General features: G+C 40.0%; 1 protein-coding gene across 3 annotated transcripts in view; it reads left to right on the top strand.

Moving 5' to 3' along the window:
- The window catches only part of STXBP4 (syntaxin binding protein 4), a 235,071-nt gene that overhangs the window by 205,763 nt on the left and 14,160 nt on the right, over positions 1-15,148 (top strand). The gene's annotated exons all lie outside the window — the stretch shown is intronic.

Below are 15,148 nucleotides of genomic sequence, written 5' to 3'. Positions count from 1 at the left end.
TGGCTGTACTTCCACTGTTGCTCTGGGTAACTCTTCTCATGTCAGAGTTGGAGTTAAGAGAACACAAAGGGGATTCCCAACCAACTCTTCAGATCTCAAGAGAATTTCTTTTTTTTTTTTATTTTATTTTATTTAACTTTACAATATTGTATTGGTTTTGCCATATGTCAAAATGAATCCGCCACAGGCATACATGTGTTCCCCATCCTGAACCCTCCTCCCTCCTCCCTCCCCATACCATCCCTCTGGGTTGTCCCAGTGCACCAGCCCCAAGCATCCAGTATCGTGCATCGAACCTGGACTGGCGACTCGTTTCATATATGATATTATACATGTTTCAATGCCATTCTCCCAAATCTTCCCACCCTCTCCCTCTCCCACAGAGTCCAAAAGACTGTTCTATACATCAGTGTCTCTTTTGCTGTCTCGTATACAGGGTTATTGTTACCATCTTTCTAAATTCCATATATATGTGTTAGTATACTGTATTGGTGTTTTTCTCTCTGGATTACTTCACTCTGTATAATAGACTCCAGTTTCTTCCACCTCATTAGAACTGATTCAAATGTATTCTTTTTAATGGCTGAGTAATACTCCATTGTGTATATGTACCGCAGCTTTACATGGCCTTTTTTTAAGCAAATGATCCTTGATATGCACGTGGGGAGGAAAAGAGAGATGTGTCCTTGCTGCTCTTTCAAATGTACAAGTATTTTTCTAAGCAGTATCCACATTTTGAATTCTTAACTTCTGTGATTTTACATAGATTCCCACATCTCTCTTCATCTCAGTTTTCTCATCAAAAAATAAGGGGGATTTTACGTGTTTTGTAGAGTTGTTAAATGTTAAGCACCTACCGTAAAATTTTGAACACAATAGATGCCTAAGACAGTCGTCATTAATTTACAATATGGAGAAAACATCATGCTGGAAAAAAGAACAGGAAAAATTGTATGACATTTAAAACATTGAAAATTCAAAAGCTCCATATTTTAAAAACCTTTAAGGAAAAGCTAGGGGTAAAGCTGGCAAAGTATTTTCTTGATTTATTTTTCTTTTGGTCTCTAGCAAAAAGTAATTAACAAAGGAAAGGTGTAGCTTATAACACATGAAGGAGAAAGGGACTTTGGGAGCAAAGAACTCAGGAATTCCATGTACAGATTACATTTAGGGTCACTTCCCAAATCGTAACTCTTCCAGAAGGAATATTTTGCTTCAATATGGTCTTTTAAGTGTGTTTATTCCTGAAAGACTTGAATCACTATTGTGTAGGGATGGCAAGAAAATGAAAAATCACATTCAAATTTATGTCAGTTGGTAAAGAATCTGCCTGCAATGCCAGAGACCATGGTTTGGTCTGGGTTGGAAAGATCCCCTGGAGAAGGGATAGGCTACCCACTCCAGTATTCTTGGGCTTCCCTGGTAGCTCAGCTGGTAGAGAATCCACCTGCAATGTGGGAGACCTGTGTTTGATTCCTGGGTTGGGAAGATCCCCTGGAGAAGGGAAAGGAAAGGCTACCCACTTCGGTATTCTGGCCTGGAGAATGTCCATGGGGTCACAGAGTCGGACACGACTGAACAAGTTTCACTTTGCTTTTCTTTCTTATGTTCACTTTGTGACGCATACAGGAAAAAATGTAGGGATGGGGGATGATGCTTAGCAACCAGGCATCTGTTAGGTATTTTTTTTTTTATGCATTGTATCATGTAATCTGCCTAACAATGTGGAAAGTGGGTATTGCTCAGCTCTTAATAGGTTGATATGATGGTGGTGAGCTGCATCCTGCTCTCAACCATGCCTATCTCCTGGAAGATCCCCAAAAGAAGTGCTCCATCAAAGGAAGGCAAACTAGCCTTCATGTAAACCAGGGTTCTTAATTCAGAGGCCTTTGAAAAATGTCAGTAAAGGGGTCTGGATCCAGTGGGGAACTCCTTCACCCCAGCTGCGCCTTAGCCATCTGTCAGTATCCTGACACGCAGCTGTGTCAGAGCCCTGTGAGGGAAGGATACTAACGGCACCATCACCCACCACCAAAGAAAATGAGGGGGAGAGAGACGTGAGTGTGAGAGGATCAGAGTGAGTGTGCCCCATTGCCTGGGACCCAGAGGTTTAAGCCACTGTCCTTTGCGGGCTGGAACAGTAGCCTCAGGCTGGGCTTCTGCTGCAAAGGAAAATAGCATCCAAGGAGAGGAGGAAAGAGAAGTAAGCAAGCCCTTTGACTGCCTTGAGATCTAGCTCAGTCTCTGTGAAGAAATAGAAAGAGACACTGCATTTGTGTAGTCCACTCCAGTCATAGAAAACACCTTCCTTAGGGAGTTCTCCTCCTTGACCTTAATCTTGACTCCTACCAAAAGCAGGAAAGAGATAAGATTTTTTAAAGCATAGTGGTGGGTATCCTTGTCTCTCCATTACAATTGGAGAAACTGTGGAAAAGAGGCTAAACTTGTCCAGGTCATGCAGTAGTAAAATTTCAGAGTCAAGGTACAGATCCAGGGTTGTCTGAGTCCAAGCTATCCTCCCAAAACATGCACCCATGCTGCACCTCTCCATCTCCTTATTTTTTTTTTTTTATTTTTTTTTTTTTAATTTTATTTTATTTTTAAACTTAACATAACTGTATTAGATTTGCCAAATATCAAAATGAATCCGCCACAGGTATACATGTGTTCCCCATCCTGAACCCTCCTCCCTCCTCCCTCCCCATTCCATCCCTCTGGGTCGTCCCAGTGCACCAGCCCCAAGCATCCAGTATCGTGCATCGAACCTGGACTGGCAACTCATTTCATACATGATATTTTACATGTTTCAATGCCATTCTCCCAAATCTTCCCACCCTCTCCCTCTCCCACAGAGTCCATAAGACTGTTCTATACATCAGTGTCTCTTTTGCTGTCTCGTACACAGGGTTATTGTTACCATCTTTCTAAATTCCATATATATGCGTTAGTATACTGTATTGGTGTTTTTCTTTCTGGCTTACTTCACTCTGTATAATAGGGTCCAGTTTCATCCACCTCATTAGAACTGATTCAAATGTATTCTTTTTAATGGCTGAATAATACTCCATTGTGTATATGTACCACAGCTTTCTTAGCCATTCATCTGCTGATGGACATCTAGGTTGCTTCCATGTCCTGGCTATTATAAACAGTGCTGCGATGAACATTGGGGTACTCGTGTCTCTTTCCCTTCTGGTTTTCTCAGTGTGTATGCCCAGCAGTGGGATTGCTGGATCATAAGGCATGTCTATTTCCAGTTTTTTAAGGAATCTCCACACTGTTCTCCATAGTGGCTGTACTAGTTTGCATTCCCACCAACAGTGTAAGAGGGTTCCCTTTTCTCCACACCCTCTCCAGCATTTATTACTTGTAGACTTTTGGATCGCAGCCATTCTGACTGGCTCAAACTCTTCCAGAAAATTGCAGAGGATGGTAAACTTCCAAACTCATTCTATGAGGCCACCATCACCCTAATACCAAAACCTGACAAAGATCCCACAAAAAAAGAAAACTACAGGCCAATATCACTGATGAACATAGACGCAAAAATCCTTAACAAAATTCTAGCAATCAGAATCCAACAACACATTAAAAAGATCATACACCATGACCAAGTGGGCTTTATCCCAGGGATGCAAGGATTCTTCAATATCCGCAAATCAATCAATGTAATACACCACATTAACAAATTGAAAAATAAAAACCATATGATTATCTCAATAGATGCAGAGAAAGCCTTTGACAAAATTCAACATCCATTTATGATCAAAACTCTCCAGAAAGCAGGAATAGAAGGAACATACCTCAACATAATCAAAGCTATATATGACAAACCCACAGCAAACATTATCCTCAATGGTGAAAAATTGAAAGCATTTCCTCTAAAGTCAGGAACAAGACAAGGGTGCCCACTTTCACCATTACTATTCAACATAGTTTTGGAAGTTTTGGCCACAGCAATCAGAACAGAAAAAGAAATAAAAGGAATCCAAATTGGAAAAGAAGAAGTAAAGCTCTCACTGTTTGCAGATGACATGATCCTCTACATAGAAAACCCTAAAGACTCCACCAGAAAATTACTAGAACTAATCAATGACTATAGTAAAGTTGCAGGATATAAAATCAACACACAGAAATCCCTTGCATTCCTATACACTAATAATGAGAAAACAGAAAGAGAAATTAAGGAAACAATTCCATTCACCATTGCAACGGAAAGAATAAAATACTTAGGAATATATCTACCTAAAGAATCTAAAGACCTATATATAGAAAACTATAAAACACTGGTGAAAGAAATCAAAGAGGACACTAACAGATGGAGAAATATACCATGTTCATGGATTGGAAGAATCAATGTAGTGAAAATGAGTATACTACCCAAAGCAATCTATAGATTCAATGCAATCCCTATCAAGCTACCAACAGCATTCTTCACAGAGCTAGAACAAATAATTTCACAATTTGTATGGAAAAACAAAAAACCTCGAATAGCCAAAGCGATCTTGAGAAAGAAGAATGGAACTGGAGGAATCAACCTACCTGACTTCAGGCTCTACTACAAAGCCACAGTTATCAAGACAGTATGGTACTGGCACAAAGACAGAAATATAGATCAATGGAACAAAATAGAAAGCCCAGAGATAAATCCACGCACATATGGACACCTTATCTTCGACAAAGGAGGCAAGAATATACAATGGATTAAAGACAATCTCTTTAACAAGTGGTGCTGGGAACTCTGGTCAACCACTTGTAAAAGAATGAAACTAGAACACTTTCTAACACCATACACAAAAATAAACTCAAAATGGATTAAAGATCTAAACGTAAGACCAGAAACTATAAAACTCCTAGAGGAGAACATAGGCAAAACACTGTCTGACATACATCACAGCAGGATCCTCTATGACCCACCTCCCAGAATATTGGAAATAAAAGCAAAAATAAACAAATGGGACCTAATTAACCTTAAAAGCTTCTGCACATCAAAGGAAACTATTAGCAAGGTGAAAAGACAGCCTTCAGAATGGGAGAAGATAATAGCAAATGAAGCAACTGACAAACAACTAATCTCGAGGATATACAAGCAACTCCTACAGCTCAACTCCAGAAAAATAAATGACCCAATCAAAAAATGGGCCAAAGAACTAAATAGACATTTCTCCAAAGAAGACATACAGACGGCTAACAAACACATGAAAAGATGCTCAACATCACTCATTATCAGAGAAATGCAAATCAAAACCACTATGAGGTACCATTCCATCTCCTTATTTTAACATGGTATGTTTACATGTGACCATGGAGGAATGGGTGCTTACCATCCAGCACCAACATTTATTTTAGTTTAACTATTCTTAATGTATGTCTTATTCTAAAAGTATTGCATGCTTCCCTACCTTCTTGTACCAAGGCCAATGAACAAAATCATTATGAACATCAGTCTTATACACAATTCAGTGAGTTCTACAGGGGAATATTAAGCAGTATAAGCTAGAATAGAGACAGAGCTACCATCTCCCCCTGCTCTGAACATGCCTGGCCATTTCCTTATGTCCATTCCCCCTTTTTATCCTCTACACACTTTACCATCTTCCCCAGGAGTTTCTTATTTGAGGAAGTCAGGATGCCAAATAATCAGACTAATTTGAATTGCTTGTAAATAGTCCTTAAGTGCCTGATGGCATAAAAGATGGTGTAAAAGAATATGCTTGCAATGCAGGAAACCCGAGTTCGATCCCTGGGTCAGGAAGATCCCCTGGAGGAGGAAATGGCAACCCACTCCAGTATTTTTGCCAGGATAATCTCATGGACAGAGGATCCTGGTGGGCTGCCATCCATGGAGTCACCAGAGTCTGACACAACTTAGTGACTAAACCATCACCAGTCCTAAAGTGTAAGTCTGCAGGGGACTGTATGTGAATCAAATATGTAAGTTCTAATGCTGGTGCATTTGTTTGAGGAAGGCCATCTGGCGTAGGCAAAAGAAGAGCACGGGCTTTGGATTTGCAGCAAGTTGGGTTCAAATGCTGGTGGCTGCATAGAATTGCTGAACAACCTCGGCATGTGTGCTTAACCTCTTTGTGTCTACATTTATAAAATGGAAAGACTGTCACCCTTCAGAGAGTGAATCCTCACAGAACGAATGAGTCTATGTCTGTAAAGAGTGTATCATGACACCTGAGCCAGACCATACACTTTGAGTCGAGGTTAGGCCTCTCCACTCACTCCTCACTGCCATCTCCATGAGGGTTTCATCTCAGCTCTTAGCTGCATTTAGATGGGTTGCTAAATAAGTAATGTCCGAATAAGCAAGCATCCACTTTATGTCTTCCTTGAAACTATTTAGACTTTTGTTTTTTCATCTTTTCACTCTCCCAACCAAAATGTTGAGCCTGGATAGACTGTGTTAGCTTTTGAGTAGGAGTAGTTCATTTACCATGTGAATCGTACTTTGGGGGTAAGAATAGCAAGGAATGAACTCGGGTCATTGCCTCTGTCACCTTCACTTAAAAAGAACAGTGACTGAAATCACCTTTCCAGAACCCTGGAGTAGATGATAGTCTGTGTACATACAATCTCTTCCCTGAGATTGACACCTGTCAGTGTCTTCCCAGAAATTGAATGGTTCCATCTGGTGCAAGCCTAGCCTCGGGCAAAGGAATAACTGTCAGTGCTGTCCCGAGAACACCTAGATGAAGACGGTCCTCACTGAACATTCCGATCCACCCACAGGTCCACTGCACATGCATTAACGCTTTGTAGTCAGTCATCTGCTTACATTCTGACACAAGAAAAGAAAGCATTTTACCTGGTGTAAACAAGTACAGTCAAAATGCTGGCATTGTTAGAGCCAGCGTTTCATGGAATTAACGAACTTCCATATATGTATATGTGTATATACAAATATTTGTATTCACATATGCAAATAGGCAGAGCTTACTCACTTGCTATATATATCAATGCATTCAAGGGAAATTTTTCTTATTTTCTCATTAGAGAAAGAGTTGCAGCATTCTTCTATTCAATGACAAAATACCAATTATCTTGATGTTACTGTAATGAAACTATCTAGTGAATCTGACCATCTTACCACCCAACTTCTTATCTTCCATTTGTAGTTATATACTATTACATATTTACAATAGTCTTTTGACATGATCCCACTTTAAAAGTTCATATACTTTGCATGTTATAATTTAACAAAATTATTATAAGACCTATGTTTAATAGTAAAAAATGAACTTAAATATTACAAACTAGAATAGCTGCTACATTGCTTTCATTGAACTCTTTTTTTTTTCTATTGAAAAAAATAGAGATTCACTGTGATCAATAGCCTTGATTTCATGTACTAATTCTCTATTGCTGCTTAATAAATTCCCACAAATTTTGCAGCCTTAAACAGTAAACATTTATTTTCTTGCCCAAATTTCAGAGGGTCAAGAACCAGAAGTGCTTTTGCTGAATCATTCTGATTCTCTCTCTGTCTGGATTTCTCATGAAGTTGTAATCAAGCTTTTAGCAAGGTCTGGGAATTGAAGAGTAGCTTAGTGGGGCTGGAATATTTGTTCCAAGCTCACATGAGAGGTTTCGGTTCCTCACCGTACCTGGACCTTTCTCCATTGTATCAATGGGTCATAGGGCTGCACAAACATGGCAGCTGGCTTCCTCAGAGCAAGGGACAAGACAAACAGTGAGAGAAAGAGAAACACCAAAACAAGAGCTGCAGTGTGTTTTATAAACAATCTCAGGAGTGAGCGGCTTACTTTCTGCCGTATGCTGCTGTTCGCACAGACCATCCCCGGCACAGTGCAGGAGGCAGCTACACAAGGGTGTCCATGCCCGAAGGCAAGGAGCTGTCCTAGAGGATGCCTCCCACACTGCTGTTCACGATGTAGTGTGTGTAATATTTTAATAATTAAATCATTACATAATCTATACGTCTGTATAAACAACACAAAAATCTCAGCATCAAAAAAAAAAAAATTTCACCATCATATTCTGGCTTGAAACATTAAATTGTACTGTTGCTGATTTTTTCAAGTTGGTATAATCATTGGTTTTTAAAAGTTACTCATACTTGACTTACAGTTCCTTTTTGTTGATACACCTTTATATCAGATCCTGAAATCTGAGATAGCACTCCACATATTATAAAACCTGTTCTCCATTACATAGGAGATATTAACTTCCAGCATTACCACTGCATATCAGTAAAACCTGAGCAGTCTGTGATTTCTGAATAAAACAGAAGTTTCTGTCTATAGCAGAGAAGGCAAAGAGATTTCAACTCACTTTCTCAAGTGTTGCTTATGAAGAATTCTGAGGCCACATTCAACCTCACCGACGTGTGTCTTGATTCATCAGCAGTGTCTGCTGTGGGTGCCAGGGGAAGAGGCGTGTGGGACACGTGCCACATCTTGTGGTCTCTGGTCTTCCAGAGCATGTTGCCAACACAGGAACTCTGTGGGATGAGCAGTAATAATGCAAACTGTAGGTTGGAATGAAAAGTTAAACAGTAATGCCTCCTCCCAAAACAAGTTCAGTATATAAGAGCTTTGCCTTTATGACTTCAAAGGAAAGCTGATTTCCAATGGGCATGTTTTTCTCATATCTTTCTAGTCTAAGTTCATTAGCTACCCTAAATGCTTGTCTGAATTTGGGTTGTTAAAGTGTTAGTCAGTCATGTCTAACTCTTTGTGACCCCGTGGACTGTAGCCCACCAGGCTCCTCTGTCCATGGGATTCTCTAGGCAGGAGTACTGGAGTGGGTAGACATTCCCTTTTCCAGGGGATCTTCCCAACTCAGGGATCAAACCCAGGTCTCCTGCATTGCAGGCAGATTCTTTACCATCTGAGCCACCAGGGATGCCCAGCTTGGGGTAGAATATCCTATTAGGTTGTTTCCAGGCAGGAAAAAATGTAGATCATAACCTGTATATGAATGAAATTTACCATTGTCAGCCTGCTGTATTAATTAAAGGCTTAAGTTACATTCATCATCTCATTTATAAAATAATGTACATAGTGTCTGTGTTAGGTAATTCTAACATGACTAGAAATTCGGGAGATTAGGGAAGGGAGGGTGGACAGCAAGGGATGTTTTCTGGATTGGAAATTAAAAGCTACTACTTTTAGGTTTTCCTAAATCCTTGGCAGATGATTTTTTTTAATTTATTTTTAACTGAAGGATAATTGCTTTACAATATTGTATTCGTTTTGCAAAGAGTCGGACACGACTGAGAGACTAAGCAGACACTCACATACGTTGACATGAAGCAGCCATAGGTATACGTATGTCCCCTCTCTTTGGAACCTCCCTCCCTCCCTCTCCCACCCCTCTAGGTTGTCATGGAGCCCCAGTTTGAGTCCCCTGGGTCATACAGCAAATTCCCACTGGGTATCCACTTTACGTACGGTAGCGTATCGATTTCCATGACACTCTCTGTAGTCATCCCACCCACTCCATCTCCCCGCCCCGTGTCCATACTCTGTTCTCTATGTCTGTTCTCCCTGCTGCTTGGCAGATGGTTTTAACTCACTTTAGTAGACACTGTCAGGAGCCCTTCCTCTGAAGACCTCATTAATTTGGCTGCTTTGATTAATTTTGAATGAGTTAAGAAAAACCCACAGACCTCTAAAGTTTAAGTCTCACTTGATGAACTGTTAGGGCAATTTCTATGCTCCTAACTTCAGCATCAGTAAGAAGCAATGGGGTAGGCTCCTCAACCCTGAGCATTTCATTCTTACTAAGACTATAATGAAGAAACCAGCAGAGGACTTGAGGGAGGGAATATGGAGCTTTTTAACGGTTTGTTCCAAACACTTCTTAACTATGAGTAAATTGTAAGGTATTGAAACCAGGTTTGGATGTACACATCTATGTGATAACTGGTTTTGAATATCCAGTAACTAGTACAGTGCCTGGTAGGTGTACAGACTGAATAACTATTAATATTTATCAAATGAGTGAATACTGTCTTTAAGGAAGCAGTTTTTTGGGGAAAAATATGGGCCTTAGTATCAGAAAGAGCTGGTTTTGTTTTTTTGTTTTGCTGCATGTATGGCTTGTGGGATCTTAGTTCGCCGACCAGGAATCAAACCTAATTCCTGGACTACCAGGGAATTTCCCAGACCTAGTATCTAATGTTTATGCCACCATTTTTTAGTGTGAACTTGGTGTAATTGATATTATTTCAATTGTCTGTACTCCCATTTCTCATCAAAAAACAAAGATAGCAGTTTATCCAGTTTTGAGAGTTGAATAAAATAACTCACCTGCCACAAGGTGAGTGCATAACAGACGTTGGTTTCCCCTACCTTCCCTTACATTATTCTACTGCTATTTGCCAGTGGAGGAGTTTTAAATGACAGCATTTGCACAGTTGTAAATAGAAACCAAGAGCCAAAACCTACCCCATGCCCCTCCCCAGCCAGCCAGAGCTGGGTGACAGGAGCAGAGAGGTGGCGGTGCTCAGGAGCCCGAGACGCCTGCGCTAGATATTCTATAAATACGACGCGGGGCGTAGCCGCTGAAGCACAGGATGAGCAACTGTCCTTCAGACAGAAGGCCAGCCAGCTGTCCAAGGTTGCTCAGAATGCCAGAGCCCACTGAAATGAATAAAACATCCAGATCCAAACAGACAACATCAAACTCTTTTTTTTCCCCCCCATTTAACCGATGACAGGTATGACTGAGGCAGGAAGCATGTTTTTTTTAGCATTTTATCAGAAAGATATAAAAAAAATCTTTAGAGATTGTGTGAAGTACTTTGGAAATTCATTACCTTTCTAGGGTTATACTTTTTTCTTGATTTCTATTTTGTTTAATTGTTTTTAATTTTGGAAATTCTAAAAATACAGAACAGTATGAAAAATAATAAAATATTATCCAGTACCCACTAACATTTTATTATATTTTCTTTTAGTATTTTTTAATTAAAAAATAGGACATTTTAGATCAAAGTGAAATCCCCTTTGTTCTTCATTCTCTGTCTTATCCCATCCCTGGGGACAATTGCTATTATGAATTTAAGGTGTATTCTTAAAATATTTTTAATACTTTTTATGTGCAGAGGACATACGAGTGTATTTTAAATGTACAAGAGGGACAGTTTAACCTACCTATTTTTTTGTATCTATCATCTTACAAGTTGCTTTTCTCATGCAGTATTGATTTAACCATGAATATCTTGATTAGTGAATGAGCCTTACTTGTTTTATATTATTTATGGTATTTGTAGGGTTATGACCAACCTAGATAGCATATTCAAAAGCAGAGACATTACTTTGCCAACAAAGGTCCATCTAGTCAAGGCTATGGTTTTTCCTGTGGTCATGTATGGATGTGAGAGTTGGACTGTGAAGAAGGCTGAGCGCCGAAGAATTGATGCTTTTGAACTGTGGTGTTGGAGAAGACTCTTGAGAGTCCCTTGGACTGCAAGGAGATTCAACCAGTCCATTCTGAAGGAGATCAGCCCTGGATGTTCTTTGGAAGGAATGATGCTAAAGCTGAAACTCCAGTACTTTGGCCACCTCATGCGAAGAGTTGACTCATTGGAAGACTCTGATGCTGGGAGGGATTGGGGGCAGGAGGAGAAGGGGATGACAGAGGATGAGATGGCTGGATGGCATCACTGACTCGATGGATGTGAGTCTGAGTGAACTCTGGGAGTTGGTGATGGACAGGGAGGCCTGGCGTGCTGCGATTCATGAGGTCGCAAAGAGTCGGACATGACTGAGCGACTGATCTGATCTGATCTGATTAAATACTTTCATTTAGCCAAATGTGTAATCTTCTCTGCCTCTGAGACCCTTTAATTAAATTGCTCAATAAATACTAACTTTTTTGTCACTTTCCCTTCCAAATTTGGTGGCTGTATTAATCTGCTAGGGCTTCCATAACAAAATACCACAGACTGGGTGGCTTAAACTGGGTGAGAACTTTTTTCTCACAGTTCTGGGGGCTAGAAGGCCAAGATCAAGATGCCGTCAGGATTCACATCTTGCGAGGACCCTCTTCTGGGTGTAGACAATTGCCTTCTCAATGTGTGCTCACATGGCCTCTTCTCTGTGCATGGAAAGAAAGGTCTAGAGTATCTTCCTTTTCTTACAAGGACAGTAATCTCACTGGATCAGGGTCTCATCCCCATGATCTCACATAATCTTAATCATCTCCACAAAGACCACTTTCTCCAACAGAGCCACATTAGGGTTTAGGGCTGCAACATAGAGCTGGGAGGAGCAGAGGACCCAATTCATTCTATAACAGTTGCTTCTCCCTTAAATTACTTTCTACAGATCTCTAGTACCTTTTTCTTCAGCCAATAATCTCCAATACGATATAGTATATAATCTTTCTTGCTATATATTTGCTGAGTTTCATGCAAATTGCAAGAATTAATACACACCCAGTGCCCCTTCCCTCAAGATGTGGTCTTCAGTGGGAGAAGTAGCTGACGGGGTGCGAGGGTGTGGTAAGTGGAATAATGGTTCCCCAGTAATATTAATGAGCTAATCCCCAGAATGTTTGAGTATATCAGGTTCCATGGCAAAGGGGCCATAAAGCTGTAGGTGGAATTAAGGTTGCTAATCAGCCGACTTTAAAATAAGGAGGTTATCCTGGATTATCCATGTGTGACCAAACTAATTACATGAGTCCTCAACGGTGGAAAAGAGAGGCCAAAGGAAAGAGTCAAAGGAAAAGATATGACAACCAGAGATATACTGTGTGGCTGACTTTGAAGATGGAGGCTGCAAGTCATGGAATGTGGGTGGCCTTTAAAAGCTGGAAAGGAAAGGAGATGGATTCTGTCCTAAAGCCTCCAGAAAGAAATTTAGCCTTGCCAACACCTTGACTTGAGCTTGGTAAGAACCATGTTGGACTTCTAAGCTACAGAACCGTTAGTCAGTAAGTTAGCATTTTTTAAGCAGTGTTTGCAGCCATGTGTTACTGCACCAAGAGAAAACTAATACACAGAGTTAGAAGTGCAGGGGCAAGAGTGATGCTTATGATGGACCTATTATGTGTCAGGCATGAAACTAGGGAATTTATATGTTTTCTCTATATTTATTAACACTGTTAAGACAGTTCTTATGTTTTCTAGATTGGGAAACTGAGACTCAAAGTTTAAGTAAGTTTCCCTGGGACATACAAGTAATCCAGTGAGTGCCTGTTTTGCAGTCACTCAGTCAAGTCCGACTCTTTGTGGCCTCATGGACTGAAGCATGCCAGGCTTTCCTGTCCTTCACCATCTCCCAGACCTTGCTCAAACTCATGTCCATTGAGTGAGTGATGCCATCCAACCATCTCATCCTCTGTCGTCATCCCCTTGCTGTCTGGACAATACACAATTTCAGACCAGGTCTGCATGGTCTACTCTACTACTGTGTGACCTTGGACAGGGCACTGGAACTCTCTTAGCTTCAGTTTCTTCAGTTGCCACATGATGTGAAAAGTTTAAGTCTGCTTGGGAAACAGGCATCACACAATTTTTATTTATACTGGATGAAGTTTTTATGAATTCTGTGATAAATGCTTTTAAAATGCTTTAGAGAGATAGTCTGTGATCACTGAATTAATCAGTCATATGAAGTACACTCAAGTCATGACCCCGTGGACTGTAGCCCATCAGGCTCTTCTGTCCATGGAATTCTCCAGACAAGAATACTGGAGTGGGTTCCATTTCCTTCTCCAATTAGTCAGTACATTGCATCTTATAAAGCTGAAGAGCTCTTTTCAAGTGATGTCATTTAATCCATCCCAGAGCCTCCATATATATTGTTGTTGAAACCAACCCATATAATAGGGCCTCAGAAAGGAATATAACCAAGTGGTAAAATTCTCAGGAGTCAGATTTGGATCCAGATCCTGGCTCTAACATTCACTAGTTTTATTACCTGGGGTAATGGATTTCTTTGGAAGGAACGATGCTAAAGCTAAAACTCCAGTACTCTGGCCACCTCATGCGAAGAGTTGACTCATTGGAAAAGACTGATGCTGGGAGGGATTGGGGGCAGGAAGAGAAGGGGACGACAGAGGATGAGATGGCTGGATGGCATCACTGACTCAATGGACGTGAGTCTGAGTGAACTCTGGGAGTTGGTGATGGACAGGGAGGCCTGGCGTGCTGCGATTCATGAGGTCAGAAAGAGTCGGACACGACTGAGCGACTGAACTGAACTGAACTGAACTGAATGTATTTCACCTCTCATATGTTTTAGCTTCCTCATATATAAAATGAGGATAATAAATGTAACTATCTCTCCTTTACAATATAAATATAAATCCCACCCGGCTCCTCTGTCCATGGGATTCTCCAGGCAAGAATACTGAAGTGGGTTGCCATGCCCTCCTGCCATGCCAGATCCTCCAGGGGATCTTCCTTACCCAGGGATCAAACCCATGACTCATGTCTCCTGCATTGCCAGGCAGGTTCTTTACCACCGGCACCACCTGGGAAGCCCATATATAAAATATAAATACGTAAATATATAAACCAGGATCTATAATATTTATAAAATATAAGCATAAAACAAGTCTACTCTAAAAAACAATTAAGCCAGTTTATTCACAAAGCCAAGGTTGTACCGTTAGAAACCATCAGTATGTAAAGTTCATGAGAAAACTGTAAAGGCTGGAGGCATATTTGATTTTTATCCCATAACTTTTTATTGTAATTCCGGGTTTCTGTTTTATAGCACTCAAGGATTATGGAATCCATAACACTGATAAAATACCTCAAGAGTTTAGAGATGGTCTCATATGGGACCCCTCAAAGTTTCCAATTTTGTGATGCTGTTCTTCTCTAACATAATATATGTATTTATATCTTTATTTTTTAGTGTAGTCAGCTTAACTTTGATAGAAAAATAATATTAGGATTAGTATAAAAGTAGTTGAAACTATATATTTCAAATAATTTTAGTTTTTTTTAAGATTTGAAATTTGGTAATTAAAAAACACATTTAGTCAAAAGTTTATTAAACTTATTTTATTGGATAAATTAAATGAAAGCCTTACAACTTGTATTATAATTCTTACCATTTTATTATAATAATATTAAAAATTAAAATAACTTCTATATTTCATCTACTTCTACTCATAAGTCGTAATTTAATATGGAAACTTTGGCAAAGGTGTT

The sequence above is a fragment of the Bubalus bubalis genome, chromosome 3, assembly GCF_019923935.1.
Source record: "Bubalus bubalis isolate 160015118507 breed Murrah chromosome 3, NDDB_SH_1, whole genome shotgun sequence".
Lineage (NCBI taxonomy): Eukaryota > Metazoa > Chordata > Mammalia > Artiodactyla > Bovidae > Bubalus > Bubalus bubalis.
Note: the sequence above shows the minus strand (reverse complement) of the source record. Positions and strands in the feature narration are given on the sequence as shown.